This window comes from Ptiloglossa arizonensis, chromosome 3, assembly GCF_051014685.1.
Source record: "Ptiloglossa arizonensis isolate GNS036 chromosome 3, iyPtiAriz1_principal, whole genome shotgun sequence".
NCBI classification, from domain to species: Eukaryota; Metazoa; Arthropoda; class Insecta; order Hymenoptera; family Colletidae; genus Ptiloglossa; species Ptiloglossa arizonensis.
Window position 1 is genome coordinate 8,289,586 of NC_135050.1, and position 20,090 is coordinate 8,309,675.

General features: G+C 38.1%; 1 protein-coding gene across 1 annotated transcript in view; it reads left to right on the plus strand.

Annotated features, from left to right (window-relative positions):
* The window catches only part of Ror (tyrosine-protein kinase transmembrane receptor Ror), a 176,976-nt gene that overhangs the window by 20,083 nt on the left and 136,803 nt on the right, over positions 1 to 20,090 (plus strand). The window lies entirely within an intron of this gene.

Genomic DNA, 20,090 nt, shown 5'->3' on the forward strand with positions numbered 1-20,090 from the left:
AGCAATCTATAGAAAATAATGCTGTTAGAGTGTTTAGAACGAACTGCAGTATCATACTGAATTGAACTAGTACTCTTGGTAGAATTTAATAAACAAAGCATTTTTTTTTATGTCAACTTTGCGACAGGTACGCAGTATCAAAGATACACGTGTTTCACATACAATCGAAATACCATAAAAAATGCAGTTCAAGCATTCTCTTATCAAATAAGGTAAGTTACACCGTTTCTGTAATCTTTCAATTTCAACTCATTTTTTAATTGTCAAAATCATGTAAAGATCACGATATTATAGGTCATTGGACTCATCTGAATGCAAACAACATCGTACTGTAAAAAATAAACGTTAATGCACAAAAAATGTCGATGACTTTGAAAAAATCATTTAAATAACCTTGGTAGAACGATTCTTTGTTACCATCAGTACACTTTCTCGTTTCTTCCTACCATTCGTAATAACAAAAATAACTTAGATGTTCAATTTAACTGAATCACCCTGTACGTACGTGAACAAAGTAGAGTACTCATCTGCAAATTATTAGATAAATCGTTTCATAACTCGTCTAAAAGACACATCAGTGAAGATAATTGATTGGTCAGTAAGGTACTAGACTTTTCAGAAATCTAGAAAACGTTATCAGTAATACAAGTAGACACAGGTTTGGGCAAGTGTACTTATCAATAATCATTAGATCTCACAAGTTAGCTAATAGGATCATCAGAAACGCTAATAGACACATATTGGACTAATGCTCTCGTCGGAAATGATTCAATTCGTTAACCTAGGATAGTGTATCATCTATAAAACACCACAGATAAGGATCCAGTGGACTCATTATTAAACTAAGAAACTCGTCGTTGATACATACGAGACTACCCGATCCATTTAGTAGTAAATTCGCCAGCAGCTGCTAGCAGACTTGCCAGTGAACCAGAGAAATAATTCTCGACACTACCACTGACTCAAACACTGGGATAAAGTATCGCAATAGCGATCTGCCCGGACGCAATCCTCGATAAACACGAGTCCCGTGAAAACGAGGTTCTTTTAATACCAAATCTCCCAATTAATCCACGATCGATGTTTCAGCCTCGTATGTATCCATTGAACTCCCAATCCCTGACACAGGACAGCATCAGCTATCGCTGCAATCATAGTTACCAGCAAAATCTCGCGTCAGTGGCGTATCAAGAGGGACGCGGGTCGGAATAATTTGCCAGACAAACAGAGCCACCTTTTCGAGCCGTAGCTCAGGAGCAGGCACGAAAAAAAAACCCGAGGGGTTGAGATGGATTTTTGGAGCAAGCAGCCGCCAGGGATTAGCTGGGAAGAATAAACAGGGTCGCGTGGCCCGAGTATAGCTTCCCCTGTTCATCATGCGCTGGCTACGCGTCGATGACGCGTATTAAATTCACCGATACCCATATTGCGCGAGTTCCGTGCACAAAGAGGACTATCGAACAGGGAAAAGGAGGGAATTTTTATCAGAGCGCTTTTCCTTGTCCTAAATAAATATTTCAAAGGGTATTGAAAGCATGGCAAACAGTCAGCAAGAGTTTTCAGTGCCAGCATTTAAGTAGCCTCTGCTGTTATTAAGTAATTATGTACACGAGGAGGGAATATCGAGGCGTGTCCGGTGTTCCTACGGGGATAACTTTCGTTTGGGGAGGTGTAAGGTACCCTCCACCTACCTTCGGAGGAGTGGTAGTTGGAAAATTAGTGTATACTGTGGTTGCTGGACAATCCCTGCAATTTGAGATCACGAGAGAATCACAAGACTAACCGACCACTGTTGATTGTGGTCATGTTGACATTGATGCGAGTTACTAGATTGGACTTTAGAGCGATCGGGAATGTAGCTTTGTTGCGGTTGCAAGACAATTAGTACGGTTCTGAATCAATGATATATTAGTATCACAACGGACAACAGAGTTACTATTGTTTGTCGTTGTTGAAAATAATTCGTTTTCCTGTTACGGAATACCTGGTGCAGTTTATGGTCAATAAAAGATATTGGCGATTGAGATTGCGAAAAGTTAATATGAGTCTTATCAGAAGGAAATTAGTAACATTTTGTGTGGTTAAAAAAGAAATTAGAGCCAACCGTAGCCAAAAATATTGTTGTTTATGATCGAAGAAGAATTAAAGTAAATCTTAATCGTATGACTATAAGTACCATTTGTGATCGTACACAGAGGACGTACAAGTCGTACGTTGGAAAACGTAATGACTTTCCGAACAACCCAATGAATATTGTTTCTTATAACTGTAGAGAAGTAGGTCTAACATTGGTTGTACAGAAACTATTTGCGATGAAAAACGATTACTTTTATTTGTAATATGTTAGCGTAATTATTTCTTACAAATATTCATCTCGCAATACTTACAACAGAAATTCTCGTAATGTAGCAGTAGAACAAAAGTACAATTCACAATGCAGTATAATCAACCAGCGTAATAACAATTTGTTGCAAGTTAGTGTTCTCATATATTTTACTTTCTCAAAAAAATAAATAGTAAACTCCGTAGCAAGTTACTCTGTGATTCTTCTCCATTTTTGTGAAAGTCTCCATTCCCCAACTCCACGTCTGCCAAATTTCCAATCCTGAAAAAGAATTCCAACCATCGTCGTATGAAACTTTAATCGATATATTGGCCACAGCCGGCCGAAGCGTCGCCGCGAGATTCAAACGGAACCGGACGTAGCAGTCAGGTGCGCGGAAAGAAAACAGAATGCCGGAAGACGACGGGAAACCAACGGGAAGAAAAACAAAAGCAAGACAAGAGAAACACAGCGGCGAAGAAATCGAAAACTGGAAACGGAACTCCCGACGGAGCACGCGTGAACGAGCTTCGGACAGTATTGCAATCAGCCAGCCCTCCGGCAACTGCACATTCCCTGCAAGCCCCCCACCACCCTTTCACGGTCTCGTAGATACGCCCCTGACCCGTTGCCCGTGGCGAGTAGGGGCTCTCCTCCATGGAACCGAACGATGGACTGAGTTTTGTTGGCGTACAACTTGAAACTCAATCTAACGGAGTCTTCTTCTTCCGGACTCGTTCTTACCGGAGTCCAGGTTCCTGACAGTGGTCCCAGGGACGCGAACGAAATTAGAATGACATAGGGGACCCGGGATACAACCTTCTGGGATACGTTTAAGGCGTTCCTTACCGTAGGAAGAAGGGTATGTGGTACTCCAGCCGATAGTTGGGTGACATCGTAGTCTAAGGGACTGTTTGAAATGGTTCTACGAGGTTTGGATCAGTGTGCTAAGTGGTCGATAGTTACACAAGGATTTTGATGGTAGGATGAACTAGGAAAAATAGTCCCAACTCCAGAAGATAGTTGGGTGATATCGTAGTCTAAGAGACTGTTTGAAATGGTTCAACGAGGTTTGGATCAGTATGCTAAGTGGTCGAGAGTTACACAAGGATTTGGATGGTAGGATGAACTAGGAAAAATAGTCCCAACTCCAGAAGATAGTTGGGTGACATCGTAGTGGTTGGGACTGTTTGAAATGGTTCAACGAGGTTTGGATCAGTGTGCTAAGTGGTCGATAGTTGCGCAAGGATTTGGATGGTAGGATGAATTATGAAAAATGTCCCACTGTTATGTGAAACGACTGATCACAAGGGACACTAACTTACTATTGCACTGGTTGCGATGAAGTATAGAAGCCAGATCTTTTATCTTACCTTTCCGTAGAAAGGATGATATATAGTATTCCAGCCGATAGTTGGGTGACATCGTAGTCTAAGGGGCTGTTTGAAATGGTTCAACGAGGTTTGGATCAGTATGCTAAGTGATCGATAGTTGCACAAGGATTTGGATGGTAGGATGAACTATGAAAAATGTCCCACTATTATGTGAAACGACTGATCACAAGGGACACTAACTTACTATTACACTGATTACGATGAAGTATAGAAGTCAGATCTTTTATCTTACCTTTCCATAGAAAGAAGGATATGTAGTATTCCAGCCGATAGTTGGGTGACATCGTAGTCTAAGGGGCTGTTTGAAATGGTTCAACGAGGTTTGGATCAGTATGCTAAGTGATCGATAGTTGCACAAGGATTTGGAGGGTAGGATGAACTAGGAAAAATAGTCCCAACTCCAGGAGATAGTTGGGTGACATCGTAGTGGTTGGGACTGTTTGAAATGGTTCAACGAGATTTGGATCAGTGTGCTAAGTGATCGATAGTTACACAAGGATTTGGATGGTAGGATGAACTGTGAAAAATGTCCCACTGTTACGTGAAACGACTGATCACAAGGGACACTAACTTACTATTACACTGCTTGTGATAAAGTATAGAAGCCAGATCTTTTATCTTACCTTAGAAAGAAGACGACTATAGGATGAACTGTAGAAAATGCCCCGCTGTTCGGTGAAAGGATTGGCAACGAAACATAGGAGATAAATCTTCTATTTGCTCAACCGTGTCTAGACTAGACGTGCCAATACTTAACACTTTTTGTGGCTAAGAAGAAACTGGTATACTGGGTGGTTAGTAGAGACAAATAACCTTGCCTCGCGGAAGCTACGAGCAGATGACGCGAGAACGTTCACGACGTGTTTCGTCGTTTCCCCCCCGCGAAATCTCGTCCAAGGACAAGGTATATCTTCGGCGGTGCACCATCTCTAAACTCGAGATTCCCGTACCGCCTAAGGGCAATAAAGAGACGAAAGAGTAGAATGCAAGAGGATAAGAAGCTCGAGCAGGAGGGTGCGGATTACAAAGGAGACTCGTTAGATTGAGTCTCAGTCCGGAAAACTCGAAGGCTGGCGTCTCATTTCACGTAATTTTTCAGCTCGTCCTAGAAAACGTAAAACGCGCATTGTACGCCTCGAAGGGGGATACCGGTATCCATATTCAAAAAAGCAGCTTACTCGTTACAGTGCCTTCTTACAGAGCTCACGAGACATATTAGCGAATCCTCACAATGTCCCATTATGTCTTTTTTACGGTTGGACCACTTTCGTTACCGTATCACCTTTGCGCTTCGTTCTCTCGCGTACGTGGTTCGTACTTTTCGATCGTAGTATACCCACGGTATCCATTGGAACGAAATCCGTATTTCAAGAAATCTCCAAACTATTTACGAAGCAACTGTGTAGGAACGGTGACCAAAGGAATAACGCCTGCCAGGCGGCTTTATAACGTTCCAGCAACGAAACACAACGTGTAATTACTTTTCTGAAAGCAAATAAGAGGTCTCGTCCCGGGTGAAAGAGGAACGACTAGGGTGGAGGCGGAGGGTTGAGTTTTGTTGGGCATACAACTTGAAACTCAATCTAACGGCTTTTCCACGTTTTACGCTGCTCCGCTTTCTCCCGCTGCACCCTTATATCCTTTCCTCTGCCCCTCGTACCCCATCCAGCGAATCCTCCTTAGCCACCACGGTGACACGAGGATCCGAGTTTCGGAGCCGCAACTGGAAACAGAAGATACACCTTCGACTGTCTTTCTAATTCTACGGACAACAGCCGGGGAATATGTCGCGAACTTTCCCCTCTTTTGTCCAGGCAGATGCAGCGAATGCAGCGAATGCAGGGGATGCAATACGGGAAAGTTGTACAGTGAAATCTTTTCTATTACGTTTACGGTCCCTCTCCAGTGGATTTATGATGCTACCGGGATAATATGGTATTTCATACGCATGAAAGTTCTTCCACAGACGCTACACTTCTTGGGTATTAGAATTTTTCGGACAAAGAGAAACCACCCCTTTTATCAGAGGGATTCTTTATTGTATTAGGTTGTTCGGGAAGTCGTTTTCCAAAATGGAGAATATATAATTTAATAAGATGTTTATACACTTTAAAAAAATCGTGTTTCATTTTCACCAAAAAAAATGAAATGACTTTCCGAACAACTCGATATTTATTTTTAATTTTTTTCTTTATGGAGGGATTGAAATTGTAAAGAATTTCTTCCGAACGAAACATCAGAAGAATTTTACAGGCTGGCGGATAACCATCTCTTTTATCCGAGAAATCTTTTATTTTATTTGTTCCTTTTGTTTTGTGAAGGAATTGAAATTGTCGAGAATTTCTTTCGATCGAAATACCAGAAGAATTCTTTTATCCGAGACGTTCCTTATTGAGTTTATTATTATTTTTCTTAACGAAGAAATTACAGTTGTAGAGAAGTTCCTTCGAAATTTTGGAAAATTACAAAATCGATTTGCCAAACGATTGACTGCAAAAGAATCGTCAGAGAAAAGAATCTATTTCTGAAAACTTCATTCGCAATCACGAATAAATCCATATTATGATCTCTAGCCCGTATTATTTACTCGTACGATCCGATTTTCTCAAAAACGTAGAGAATTGTGTATCTGTCTAATCAAATCGATCGGATTTTGCGTGAAAAGAATCGATTCGCGAGACAATTGAGCAAGTACGATATTATTCGTCGGTGTAAAAGAACTCGATTCGAAATCGTTATCTTTAATCCGGTGTGGCATAATTTCACGCGTTTCTGTGCAATTCGGATCCAGTTTGTTTCTATTTCGTGCACGAAAGGTCGCTGACTCCATAGAAAGCCGAATAAACGCGAAACGTGGAAAAGAATCGAGAAACGTCCCACGAGGTATCGATAAGCAAGTTTCCAGACGCGAGAAACGAGGGGAAAAATGCTTCTGCAAAGCGTGCGCGCGGCATGATCGCGACTCGGATAAAGGGGTCAGCGAGACCGGCTCGTTTTAATGTCCCCACCGATCGCAATTTACCGCGGGCTCGCGTGCACCTGGTCAGGTAAGACTTATCAGAGCGCTGATAACGCATCCAGACGACCGCCTCGCTCGAACGGAGCGCGGTGAAAGCCGGATCGATTTTTAAATAATGCACGCGCTTATTAATGAACTGGTCGTTAGGGGACACTTTCAACTACACTTGGCTAAATTCTCCCGCTCGGGCATTCACAGTGCGAACGGTACATTTTCACACGGACGAACGAACCGAGTCGTTTGAAAATTTTAACGTTAAATTTCATTTACTTATAATCATTCACTGTAAGATATCTTTCAGAAACGAAGCCTGTAAGGGATGATCAAATTAAACAGTTCAATTCGCACGTGACAGTTGTCTGCATTAACGTTCGCAATCTTCGTTTTACTATTGTAAATAAAGTATTTATTTAAACAATCTCGCGCGTGATTGGATCGCTAATAATTGTTCCCATGGTAGAACTATTTTGGGTTGTTTGGAAAGTCATTTCATTTTTTTTTTTTTTTTGGTGAAAATGAAACACGATTTTTTTAGAGTGTATTTTATCAAATTATATATTCTCCATTTTGGAAAACGAAATCACTTTCTGAACAAACCCAATGTAACAGAATCTCTGCTTGAAATCCATCTTCGTTGAATTAGTCACGTAAAATTAATTCAAGGTGAGATGGAGGAGAAATTGTGGGATTATGGAATTGTTTAGCACAAGAGAAAATGTAAATAGGACGTTTATTTTTAGATAAATATAATACAGTCGTGCAGCGGAGTATGGTTATGAACAACTGAATAGATTGTAACGATCACGTTGGCACACCAACGGAAAAAATAGGAAAGCTGGTATCGAGCTCATCCACCATTCCTTGACTTCTCAAGTACTGCATGGTTCAATGTCGTTGTATTCCAACAGAAATAGTTTTCTTCTCTCTCGTGCTACTGCACACACGAAACAAATTATCTGAACATATTCGCTGGTTATTGACAAATCCCAAAACTGTTCGTGTCTCGATCCCTCATAGTGTAGATTTTAAACTTTATCGACAAAGAGCAAATTTCTTTGCAGCTGCTAGAGAATAGAGCGTACAATTCTAGATTCTTGGTGCTCGAAGATTCGGTGAAAAATACACAGGGTAATTCAGAAATACATATCCATATTTTAAGAATGTGTATACCCGTATTAAGATGAGTAAAATATATTCTACGAACGTCTTAGATTCACCAACCAGTCAAAATGACCAGTTCCAACTGCTTTCGTAATAAAATTTTCTTTAAATTCCATGGCACGTTGTCTGAAGACGTTATAATTCTTCTATTCTACGCATATGTTCAATTATTACAAATTCTTCTTTTTCCTCAACGATTGGTTTTCTTTTAAATACATATAAGACACCTTAATATTACGAAATCTGTCGGTAGTTCTAGTGTTAATTATCAATTTATGAATGTTTGAAGGAAATGTTTAAAAATATTTTGTATTGCCAAGAAAACCTCCTTAGGAGTGAGGGGAGGATATTATTGACAAATATGAACAGCGTGGAGAAACTTTTAATCATTGTCAGCTGCAGACCACCGAAAACCAAGTGAAACATTTAACGATTCGGTAGATTGTTGGTTTCGTTGAATACGCGATCAATTTTAAACGGCCCTTAAACAAGAATGTTGAAAGACGAAGGAAGCACTTTGAACATTATTCAACCAGCAGAAATAAGAAAAAATCACCATTTCTAGGATCAGGAGCAACGTTCCTTTCTAAAAGTTTGGTTGATATTATTCTACGAGTAAAAATAAGGAAAAATCACCATTTGTAGGATCAGGAGCAACGTTCCTTTCTAAAAGTTTGGTTGATATTATTCTACGAGTAAAAATAAGGAAAAATCAGCATTTCTAGGACCAGGAGCAACGTTCCTTTCTAAAAGTTTGGTTGATATTATTCTACGAGTAAAAATAAGAAAAAATCAGCATTTCTAGGACCAGGAGCAACGTTCCTTTCTAAAAGTTTGGTTGATATTATTCTACGAGTAAAAATAAGGAAAAATCAGCATTTCTAGGACCAGGAGCAACGTTCCTTTCTAAAAGTTTGGTTGATATTATTCTACGAGTAAAAATAAGAAAAAATCACCATTTCTAGGACCAGGAGCAACGTTCCTTTCTAAAAGTTTGGTTGATATTATTCTACGAGTAAAAATAAGGAAAAATCAGCATTTCTAGGACCAGGAGCGACGTTTCTTGGTAAAAGTTTGCCACGTTGATGGACGCTCTACATTCCATCAAAGATGGCCAAGCAACGGTCTGTGAAACGCAGAACTAACGATCGAAATTTGCGGTCGCGAGCGGGTTGATTCTTCCACGAGGGCGGAAGCGGTGGAACAGAGCCTCAAAAGACGGTTAATTGGGGGAGCACGCAACCGTTGGGGGTGCAACGGGGTGCACGCGTCTCCGCTGGCTCGAGAACCAGGGAGATCCTGACCTGGACATCAAAGCCAGAGCTTACAGCGACGTATCCGTTCGCCTGGAGCGGGTTTAAGGGGTGAAATTCTCCCCCCGTTGCGACGCCACGGATATCCTAGCTGCCCCTACGGAAACCAGCAATCGAACATGCCGTGGAACCAAGAGCGGTGAAACAGATACCTCGATTGAGGTCGATTCGCGCAAAATTTTCTCGGTTTAATGACCAGAAATATCAACGATATAAATAAGAGATGTTGGACTTGCGAATACTATAGCCGCAGAAAGCTAAGGTACCAGTTTATATTATATTTATATATCAGGTTGTTCGGAAAGTCATTTCGTTTACCAAAATGGAGAATATATAATTTGGTAAAATGTTTATACATTCTTAGAAAAATCGTGTTTCATTTTCACCGAGAAAAGAAAAACGAAATGACTTTCCGAACGACCGAATAATTTCTTCGATCGCGAAGATAATTTTGTCAGTGTAAAATCTGAAGCGTATAAATATACTTTGTGATTTACTGCACTTTGGTACAAAGGTCCATCTCGGTTTAAATTGCGCTTATATTTTAAGAAATGTACTAAAATTGTAATGCAGCGTAAACAAAGTTTTGCGATACAAAGAATCCAGAAGTAATATTATCGGATGAAATTTCCATCGCGATTTAAATCACGCTGATAGTTTGACAAATATTGTCAAATTCGGATATAACATGAACAAAGATTTATAATATAAAGAATCGAGAACCGTATCGTTAGATTAAGTTTTGTTTCCTGCCGAAGAATCTCATCGAAAGGAGAACGAAGAATTAAATAATACGAGAAACGAGGAGACGTGAACCAGCGCGCAAGCGCGTATCGAGGAATGGGAAACATTGAATTTTTACAAATATTAAAACGACGCCCCGTGTCACACTTGAGATTTCTCTCTGAATCGATTCTCGAAAGCTTCCTGTCGATTCACGTAGTCCTCGTTTCACGCGCAACGCGTAGCTCGTCTGTCGAGGCTAGAAAAATGGGGATGAAGGAGAAAGGAAGGGAAAGAAGGGGAGAAGAGCTTCCCTTTTAATGGGAAAAGCCCCGTATTTTGCAACATAACCGCAGGGACGACCCCGTAGCTACAAAGAATCACTCGTCACCCCAATCGTGGAGAAAGCTACGATCAAGTTTTCAGACCTGTTCGTAGGGGTGTGGCTCTAAAGAATCCAATCCGTGTCCCCTAGCGCGTTGAGGCGTTTCCAATGAGACCGAAAGAAAGAATTCTCGTTGCATTGTTGCGTCCTATTAATGTCAAGAGAATTGTTCCACTGCCTAAATGATCCCTCATGCGACGTCTCTTTATTATACCGGAGCATTGAGATTCTAGACCCAGTACTGTATTACCATTGTATTTTTCTTTTTTTTTTTTTTTTTTTTATTCCAAGCAATTTTAATCTCCCTCGAGATTATTTTTCATTACATAAAAATGTACTAATGTTTTAGATAACCAAGTTGCAACATTCTAAAAGCGAGTATATAGCATTCCAGATTTTTACTTTAGGTTTACAAAAAGTATAACATTGCACGACAATGAAAGAGAGTTCAGTTTATGTAATTTTTTGATAAAGTATAACATTGCACAACAATGGAAAAGAGTAGTTGAGTTTATGTAATTTTCTGAGAAAGTATAACATTGCACGACAATGAAAAAGAGTAGTTTATGTTATTTTCTGATAAGGATGGTTCTCTGTCTTTCAAATTATGGACATAGCCGCAATAGATTTCTTAGATTCTAGACCCAGTACTCTATTACCATTTGTATTTTTTCTTTTTTATTCCAAGCAATTTTAATCTCCCTCGAGATTATTTTTCATTACATAAAAAGGTACTAATGTTTTAGATAACCAAGTTGCAATATTCTAAAAGCGAGTATACAGCATTCCAGATTTTTACTTTAGAATTACAAAAAGCATAACATTGCACGAGAATGGAAAAGAGTAGTTTATGTTATTTTCCGATAAGGATGGTTCTCTGTCTTTCAAAATATGGACATAGCCGCAATAAATTTCTTCACCTATTGTATACGATATACTTTTTACAGAAGAAAATACATCGATACATTTAGTATATAAATGTAACAGAACCAACACACAATAGATCACGCTTTATCGTTCGAGAGTACACCGCTTCGGTACTCAGACACACTCTCTCTGCTGTTATCGCACGCACGCATTACTTCCTCGCAGAATTGTCCCCACTCCTCGACTTCTTGTTTCGTATCGAAGAGTTGGCAATTTCGGCACGATCGTTCGCAATTACCCCTACTACAAGTGTCGACCTTCATCTTACATTATTCAATTGTGTTTTGTCGGCACAAAACACAAAGACTAATGTAAAGAGAGTAATGATTGCATTATCTAAATCTAAAAATGAGTCCACATGTATGAGTAACGTGTATTTAGTGTAAACATTGAAGGCCCTGTTCAACTGTAAAAAAGCATGGTCATTCTTTTGCCTTTTTATAATACTTCCCCACCTGCTTTCTCCAAAGTACAAGATGGACGATCTTAGAAAGATCATTGCCCCAATACTTAAACTATCGGTGCAGTATCGGTCTATTATTTCAGATATTGGAGATCAATTTTAGAAAAAGTAGAAATACACTAATCGCTGAATACTTATGTATTTCTAACATAATGTTCCCTCGGATAGGTAAACGATAAAAACTTAATATTCAACTTTCACGAAATACAATTTTCAGTATCCATCGGATGAAAAATCACTCGCGCAATGAAACGCGTGCAGTTGGAGATGATTCCGTACTCCTTTCACAATCCTTCTGTCACTTTCTTTTAAATAGACAATGATCCACCGCAAGAAAATTACTGGTTCGTTACTTAAAAGATCCCTCGTACAGTCCCCCTGTTACTTCAAACACCATGTTGCTCTATTTACATTGTTCCCTCCCTCGTGTACTCTAATACTCTTTCTCAATGCAAACTTTAACATTGGTAGTAGGAATATATAATTATCCAAATGTTTCCTTCGTGTACCTATTATTTTGAACAACAGAGGTTCTATTCGGTTCGTTCTGCCGCAAACGATAAGAAATCTCTCACCTCGTTGATCATTTCTACACCTTTCATCCGTCCCTCGGGCGGAAAGAACATCCATCCGCGCGTTTTTCATGCACGGAACCGTTACACCGTAATCCAAACAATGAAGCATTCACGTCGCGGCAGCCCGAAGGAGGAGACAGGATCTTGATTTTCGTACGGTGCTGGAGCAAGCACGTCCACTGTATTTGTTTCTCCCTATTCCATTTTCAAAGTACTCGAAATCCTTCCGGGAGACCCAGGCAAATCCCCGTTCCGTGTTCCGCGGCTCGTTCCTAGGATATATGCAGTATATCTGTCGTCGAGGACACGCGTTTAGGTAGATCAGCGAGTTAGACACGTAGCAGTTGAACGTGGCTACGTGATACGACGAGGAATCGCGATCGAGTTTCCGGATGTAACGACACGTACCGTCTTCCGCGTGGTCCGACACTGAATTAGTTGGACACCATTTACACGAAAGACGTTCTATTAAGAAATATTGGTGCTGCTTTTCGTTGTAACTCGAGATGTTAAAGCTGATTCAAAAGACAGAAATATTGGTACTGCTCTTCATTGTAACTCGAGATGTTAAAGCTGATTCAAAAGACAGAAATATTGGTAATGCCTTTCATTGTAACAGTAGATATTAAAGCTGATCCAAAAGACAGAAATATTGGTATTGCTCTTCATTGTAACACTAGATGTTAAAGCTGATCCAAAAGACAGAAATATTGGTATTGCTTTTCATTGTAACAGTAGATGTTAAAGCTGATGCATAAGACAAAAATATTGGTACTGCTCTTCATTGTAATACTAGAAGTTAAAGTTGATCCAAAAGATAGAAATATTGGTATTGCTCTTCATTGTAATAGTAGATGTTAAAGTTGATCCAAAAGACGCATCAACCACGTATGAGTGAATCTTGCACGATTGGTCGAGCCATGTTTGACGTTTGAAAATGTTTGAATTCGATTATCTTTCGGTAATCAAAATTTTTCTTTGGTTATCGAATTATTCAGAAAATGGTATTGCTTTTCATTGTAACTCGAGATGTTAAAGCTGATCCAAAAGACAGAAATATTGGTATTGCTCTTCATTGTAACTCGAGATGTTAAAGCTGATGCATAAGACAAAAATATTGGTACTGCTCTTCATTGTAATACTAGAAGTTAAAGTTGATCCAAAAGATAGAAATATTGGTATTGCTCTTCATTGTAATAGTAGATGTTAAAGTTCATCCAAAAGACGCATCAACCACGTATGAGTGAATCTTGCACGATTGGTCGAGCCATGTTTGACGTTTGAAAATGTTTGAATTCGATTATCTTTCGGTAATCAAAATTTTTCTTTGGTTATCGAATTATTCAGAAATTGGTATTGCTTTTCATTGTAACTCGAGATGTTAAATCTGATCCAAAAGACGCATCCACCACGTATGAGTGAATCTTGCACGATTGGTCGAGTCGTTTGACGTTTGAAAATGTTTGAATTCGATTATCTTTCGGTAATCAAAATTTTTCTTTGGTTATCAAATTATTCAGAAATTGGTATTGCTTTTCATTGTAACTCGAGATGTTAAATCTGATCCAAAAGACGCATCCACCACGTACGAGTGAATCTTGCACGATTGGTCGAGCCATGTTTGACGTTTGAAAACGTTTGAATTCGATTATCTTTCGGTAATCAAAATTTTTCTTTGGTTATCGAATTATTCAGAAATTGGTATTGCTTTTCATTGTAACTCGAGATGTTAAATCTGATCCAAAAGACGCATCCACCACGTATGAGTGAATCTTGCACGATTGGTCGAGTCGTTTGACGTTTGAAAACGTTTGAATTCGATTATCTTTCGGTAATCGAAACTTTTCTTCGATTATCGAATTATTTAGAAAAATGAGCATCACCTATTCGAGGTAATTAATTTTGCGAGGGATAGTCGACGCTGATCAAAATCATAAAAATGAAAATAATTTTTGAAAATCTTCCAATTACTTTTAATTGAAGGTAATCCGAACGATGCCGTGTTTGGATTCGTTTTTATCGGGGAAATGAAACAAGCTGCTTATCATACACAAACTTTAATTTTCGAGCGGAACGATTGCTTCCCGAACAAATGAAAACAGTGTTGGGGATAATTTTGATCCATACTCGTATATCCGGGTAAAATTGTTTCCTCTATCCTTGTACCTAGAGTTCATTTATTATTTTGCACTCGTTGGTCGAAATAAAATTCTCGCAATTCGGATCATGAAAAGTATTTAATTCACCTCAATTCGCAGAATTAACTTGTACAATTAGAAATTTAATAGCACGCACAATGAACGTCCCGCTTTGAATACAAATTTCAGTATAATTGCGACATGCTGCTGAACAATAAATGACAGCTTCAATTGAGTGCATGAAATTAACGCATGCGTGCAATCAGCTACTAAACAATGGTTGACCAAATTCGATTGATGTTAGGTGCTTAATGATTACGCTCGTATATAGTATATGAAAGTGACTGGAAAAGATAAATACATCCGTATTGTTTTATCGTGCGTCCAATCGATTCTTTTTACCACTATAATTCTGAAGAACAGATTCTAAGTAGAAAATATCAATAAACGAATCGTTCTTAAAAAAAAATAATTTTTCCTTGTAGAAAAGGAATATTATCGAGTACGACGTACATGAGATAGATATCCGTTTAAAAAGAAAACGATAATTCGGTATCTAATGGGTTAAGAGAAACGAAAACGAATTATACCTGGTGTAAAATTGTCGTTGGGACACCAGATAAGGAGGGCGGAGAGATGCAAATAGCGCGACGACAATGCGAAAGTGTTCGCGCGGAATTTCGATACAGCCACTAAAATTCCTTTAATTAGAAAATTAGTGGTTGTTCTCTGGGGGCGTGTAACCCGCTACTGGACTGGTACGCTCCCTCAATTAACCTGCTTCTGCGCCTTAATTGCAGTCCGCGGGTCTTTCCACCTGTTAGATAACGAAACCACTTATGCACGGTGCACGCGTGGATCGCAAGAGCGTATGTAAATCTTTTTTCCGGTTTCAAAGCGACCAACCGCGGCTCCCTTTGTCCCCTCTTCTGTACCCATTGGCACTTGCTGTGCAATATTTTTTAACAATACTCCCTTTATTTACGAAATCTGCGTGTTATTCGTTTGGAACAATGATTGCAAAAAACAAAATTGAAACGTTGCAGTTTAATACAGAAATTCGATCAGGGTGGATTTCTATGGACGTATGAAATACTAGAACAAGTATTTTTATTAGTATTACATGTAATACGAATTTACACTATGACTTTGATATTTAATAGAATAATTCTCTTAAATTTTGTTCTTTCATTACTTTCAATAGAAATTAACGCAACAATTGTACGTTGGAAAAGTTTCTATCATTTGTTTTTTAATTCCATTGGAGGATCTATTCGAATATACTGTATTTCGTACAAAAGTTTTGAACAAAATAGTGTAATGCTTGCAATCGTCAAACACGATCCTCGGAATATTAAAGAAATAATAAAATTTTAAGAAATATCTAGGAATATCGTATAAAATAGATGTATTATGAACACCTTGCACAGTTTGGAAAATTTAAGAAATAAAGTAACAAATAATTGAAATATAGTAAATAATTAAGCTCCAAGAAAAATGCTACGAGTATGTTTCACTTTGAACTGTAAAAAAATTCTTGTACATTTCGTCAATTTTTTCCACCCCTGTGAACACATCCCCAACATATCCGTTAGGATATTATCGGAAACCATTTAATTTGAAAAAGTTTACTCGAGCGTGTCGTTGTTTAAAAGTTTGTTTAAAATGTTTCCACTCGTGGACCTCTTTCACCGACGAGATAGAAGGCCTGCAACCCTCGAAACATCCCTCGTGAACGATAAATAACTAATTATCCGTGGTGCGGCCCCGGACAGTAACTTTGCACCCTCAACGTCTTATTTTAGATCCATGGAGAAACTGCGCTTTATGTAAAACACGTCACCCTCGACGAGCACACTCCGTTCCTCAAGGAAACATCCCCGTCTCTCGATTTAGATTTAAAACAGAAGTTCATCCCCGTCGAATCCACGTTTTACCCCCAAAGTCGACCGCAATTCTCTTCTTTTCACGCGCTAACGGGCACGGTCGCGTTTCCTCGAATCGGCCTGGACAGGAAAGTAAGTATTGCTCCCCGGTGGAATACGTTGCCATTCGTCGATTCGGTGGAAAAGAAAACACGGAGTTCGGGGGTTGCACGTTTGCCCACGTAAACAGGTATCGAGTCGCGAATCTGTGAAAAAGGAATGAACCGTGACGCGATTATTCTCTTTTGTTTATTTCTATTCGACACCACGGACATTTTATTGGAAACTTAGTCGTTCACTATTCACGAAATGAACAATTTTTCCGAACTTAATTTGACAGAGTTTGAAGACTCATTATACCTTTGTTTATTTTTAAGTGATACATCGGTGACTCGAAACTATTGTATAATATTATGTCGTTCTACACGTTCGTGCCTCGGTGTGTTTATACTTCTCGCGTTACGTTTCGTAACACAGGAGAAGAGATAAACAAGGAGACTTGAGCGAGTGAACTGTTGTGCTTCGGTTTAGTCTACAGAAGGCATTTGAAAACCAGGGATCGTGACGTTATGAGAATTTTATATTTAACGCCTAACGAAATAATGAGTGAAATGCGTGTCCATTTTCGTCGTCTCGTGTTATACGAGTTTTGGAAAGGAAATACGATAACGAGTACTGTAAATAACACAGGTCTCGTTCATGGGGAAGGTGTTTTATCAGCTGGTACGTGCAGAAAGTGGTTTGATCGATTTCGTAATCTGACGAATGAAACGAGGAGTTTGAAAAATATCGCAAATACTGAACATGTCGAAGTGATGTGTATATAGACATTTGAAAAAAATGGGAATAATGCCAAAGCTGAACGTATGTATGTCAGCTTCATAGATAAGATTAAAATATTACTTTATATACTAAAAAAATAAACGGTATGAACTTATGGGACGACCTAATACTTCAGTCGTTCACTATTTAGGAGATTTATGACAAATTTTTTTAAACTTGAAATTGTCGTACTTGAAAAATTCACAGGGTGGTAGTAGAATTTATAGCGCGATGTTTATTTACAATTTAGCGTTCAATTTGATCAAGAATTCATCCCATAACTTTGAATTCGGTGGATAATGGATACAACACGATTCTTTTTTTTTTTCCCCCAATTTTTATTTCACACGCTGGCAGTCTCAAATTTCAGCTGCCATTTTTCACTTTGATTTAACTTTCAATTCGAAAACGAACAAATAATTTTGAATTTAATGATTGAAAAGACGTGAGACTATTCTTGTTACTGTTTTTGAATTGTTTTGGGAGAATGAAACTTTGAAATATCATTAGTTAAGTTTTGAACTATTTGATGCCAACAGTACGAAATAATATTTCTTTTATTTCAAATTATTTCTATTTTCAAATTGCACTTGAAGAATGCAAGGAAAAATATAATTAATTGCAAACAGTTTTAAAAAATACCGCCAATTTGAATTTCGTCGGTTTCTTTCTTTCAAGAACAATATAGAGCTCTTTTTTAAACATCTTTTAAACTGAAATTACCAATGCTCGAAACAAACACACCGAGCAAATAAAAAGTAATCGAATTGAATTGTATTGGATATAAAATAAAATAAGTTTGCTCCATGCTATTTTCCAAAAGTAATAAGGGTATCGAACTCTCTCGAGAATAGTAACTCATCCCATAAAAGTAAATCGATAAAAATTTCGTTTACCCTCCCTGTAAAGAATGAGGGAAAAAATCTATCGAACTTTACCGGGTCAGTTTATTTCGCTATACTTTCCCCCAATTTTTTTCGTTTCCTTTTGATCTTCGGCTTCGAGGCAGCCCCTGCTCCGTCAGAATCTTTAATTCCACAATGTCGGGCAAAATACGTAGCAAATAAAATTGTCGTTCGTAGTATGTGATTCAGTTGCAGACGAAAATAAAGGGGAGCATTGGGCGTTCCTTTTAAGATCCTAAAGGAGTCCCTTGTCATCGAAGAGACCTTTCTCGGAGAATGTAAAACAGTGGAAACCGAAGCTTTCGAAATCAATCAAATTTTCAGGATGTGGATCATGGAACGAGGAATAGAATTTGAAGTTTACTTGGAGATACTTTGCTTTCGATGAACTTCGATCTGAAAATGGAGAATTCTTCCAACTGTTCTTTTTCGAAGCTTGGAAATTACTCTGTTACTATCATTATTTGAAAATTGTATGACTATCACTTAAAAATCAAGATCAAGGCTATTAATTTCATTTGTTAGTGTTAATATCGATATCACACGGGAATTATTACGATAATTAAAATTAATATTTTTGATGTTTCAAAATTGATACGAGTGTTACGAATGATTCGAAAATTGATATTAGTATTATTGATACAACTCGGGTAATATGATAATTTGTCACAGAATCTATTTATCTTAAAAATTGAAATACGAGGTTTATCTTTAAAAGATAGATTTAAAGTGTTACAGCATATTAATATACAGTGTACAATATAATGGTGTACAGAATACAGAATTCAATATACGCTATACAGTTAACATATATTAGACACTATAATACTATACTGTACAGTACAATACACAAGCTTAAAGACTAAAAAATCTAACCTTGCATACCTAGTATTACAGAAGATATTCCTTTCACATTCTCAATTTAACAGTTAACAGTACAGTAATAGACATAACTGCAGTTGCAAAAATTAAAGGGAAGAAATAACGATATTTTTCCAACGTGAATTCTTTTTATAGGCAACGTACCTTTATTAGCTTTGAAGCATCGAAAAGGCGCGAAAATTTGCCTCGTAGGGGTGCGAAACAGCATACTTGTGCACGATCTTGCGAACAAGGGTAAACTCATTAATCTTGTATAAAAGGGATAAAATACGTAGGTAGAAAGCGATTTAATTATCCGTTCGCGCGATCTTTCGCTCCAATTCGGTCAAGAAACAGAGTTAATGGTCGTTAATTACTCGACGCGCAATCGACTACCTCCAAATATCAATCTTTCAAAGTGGCGAGTAAGGGGTAGTAAGAGGTATTCGTAACGTATTTCAAGGGAGTATATTTCAATCAATCCACGAAGTATTGTTCGAAAGAAAATTTTACACTTTATTCCACATTGCACTTTTTCAATAATCTAATCTAATTTAGAAAAACTTTGTTTTTCGTTGGAGTAGACACTACACACTAACACATTACACGTAGATTTTATTTTAAAGTCAAAATATGGAATTGATCGCTGTAAGGTAACGTGTTAATTTCCATTTCGAGGTTAGAATGCAGAACCAGTCACCACGAACTAACATCCTGAATAGGTTCGAAGAACGAAAACAGTATAGAGATACACACTACAAAGTAACTTATTAAATAAATTCTATTTTAGACTTAGAATCACTGTGAAAAACGTCTGACCAACGTCTAAGCTTCTATTTTTAGGTTGGAAATCGATAATATCATTAGTTAATAGTGAAACCACCAAGTTATGTATAGCGCTGATCACTCATTCGTGCAAAACCGTACATTCTCTACTATAACGTATATATATTATACACTGTTCCAAACCACACGTTCACCCCTATTAAAATGAAGGGGATGTAAACTGGTTTCTATGGAAAACCCAAAAGATTTGATTAATTAATTGAGATATCGACTATCAAATGGTAATAGTTTAAACTTTTAGTACGGACCTGAAATGGAATATTCGTATCAGGAATCAGTTTTTTCAAAAATGGAACGTGATATTATTTAT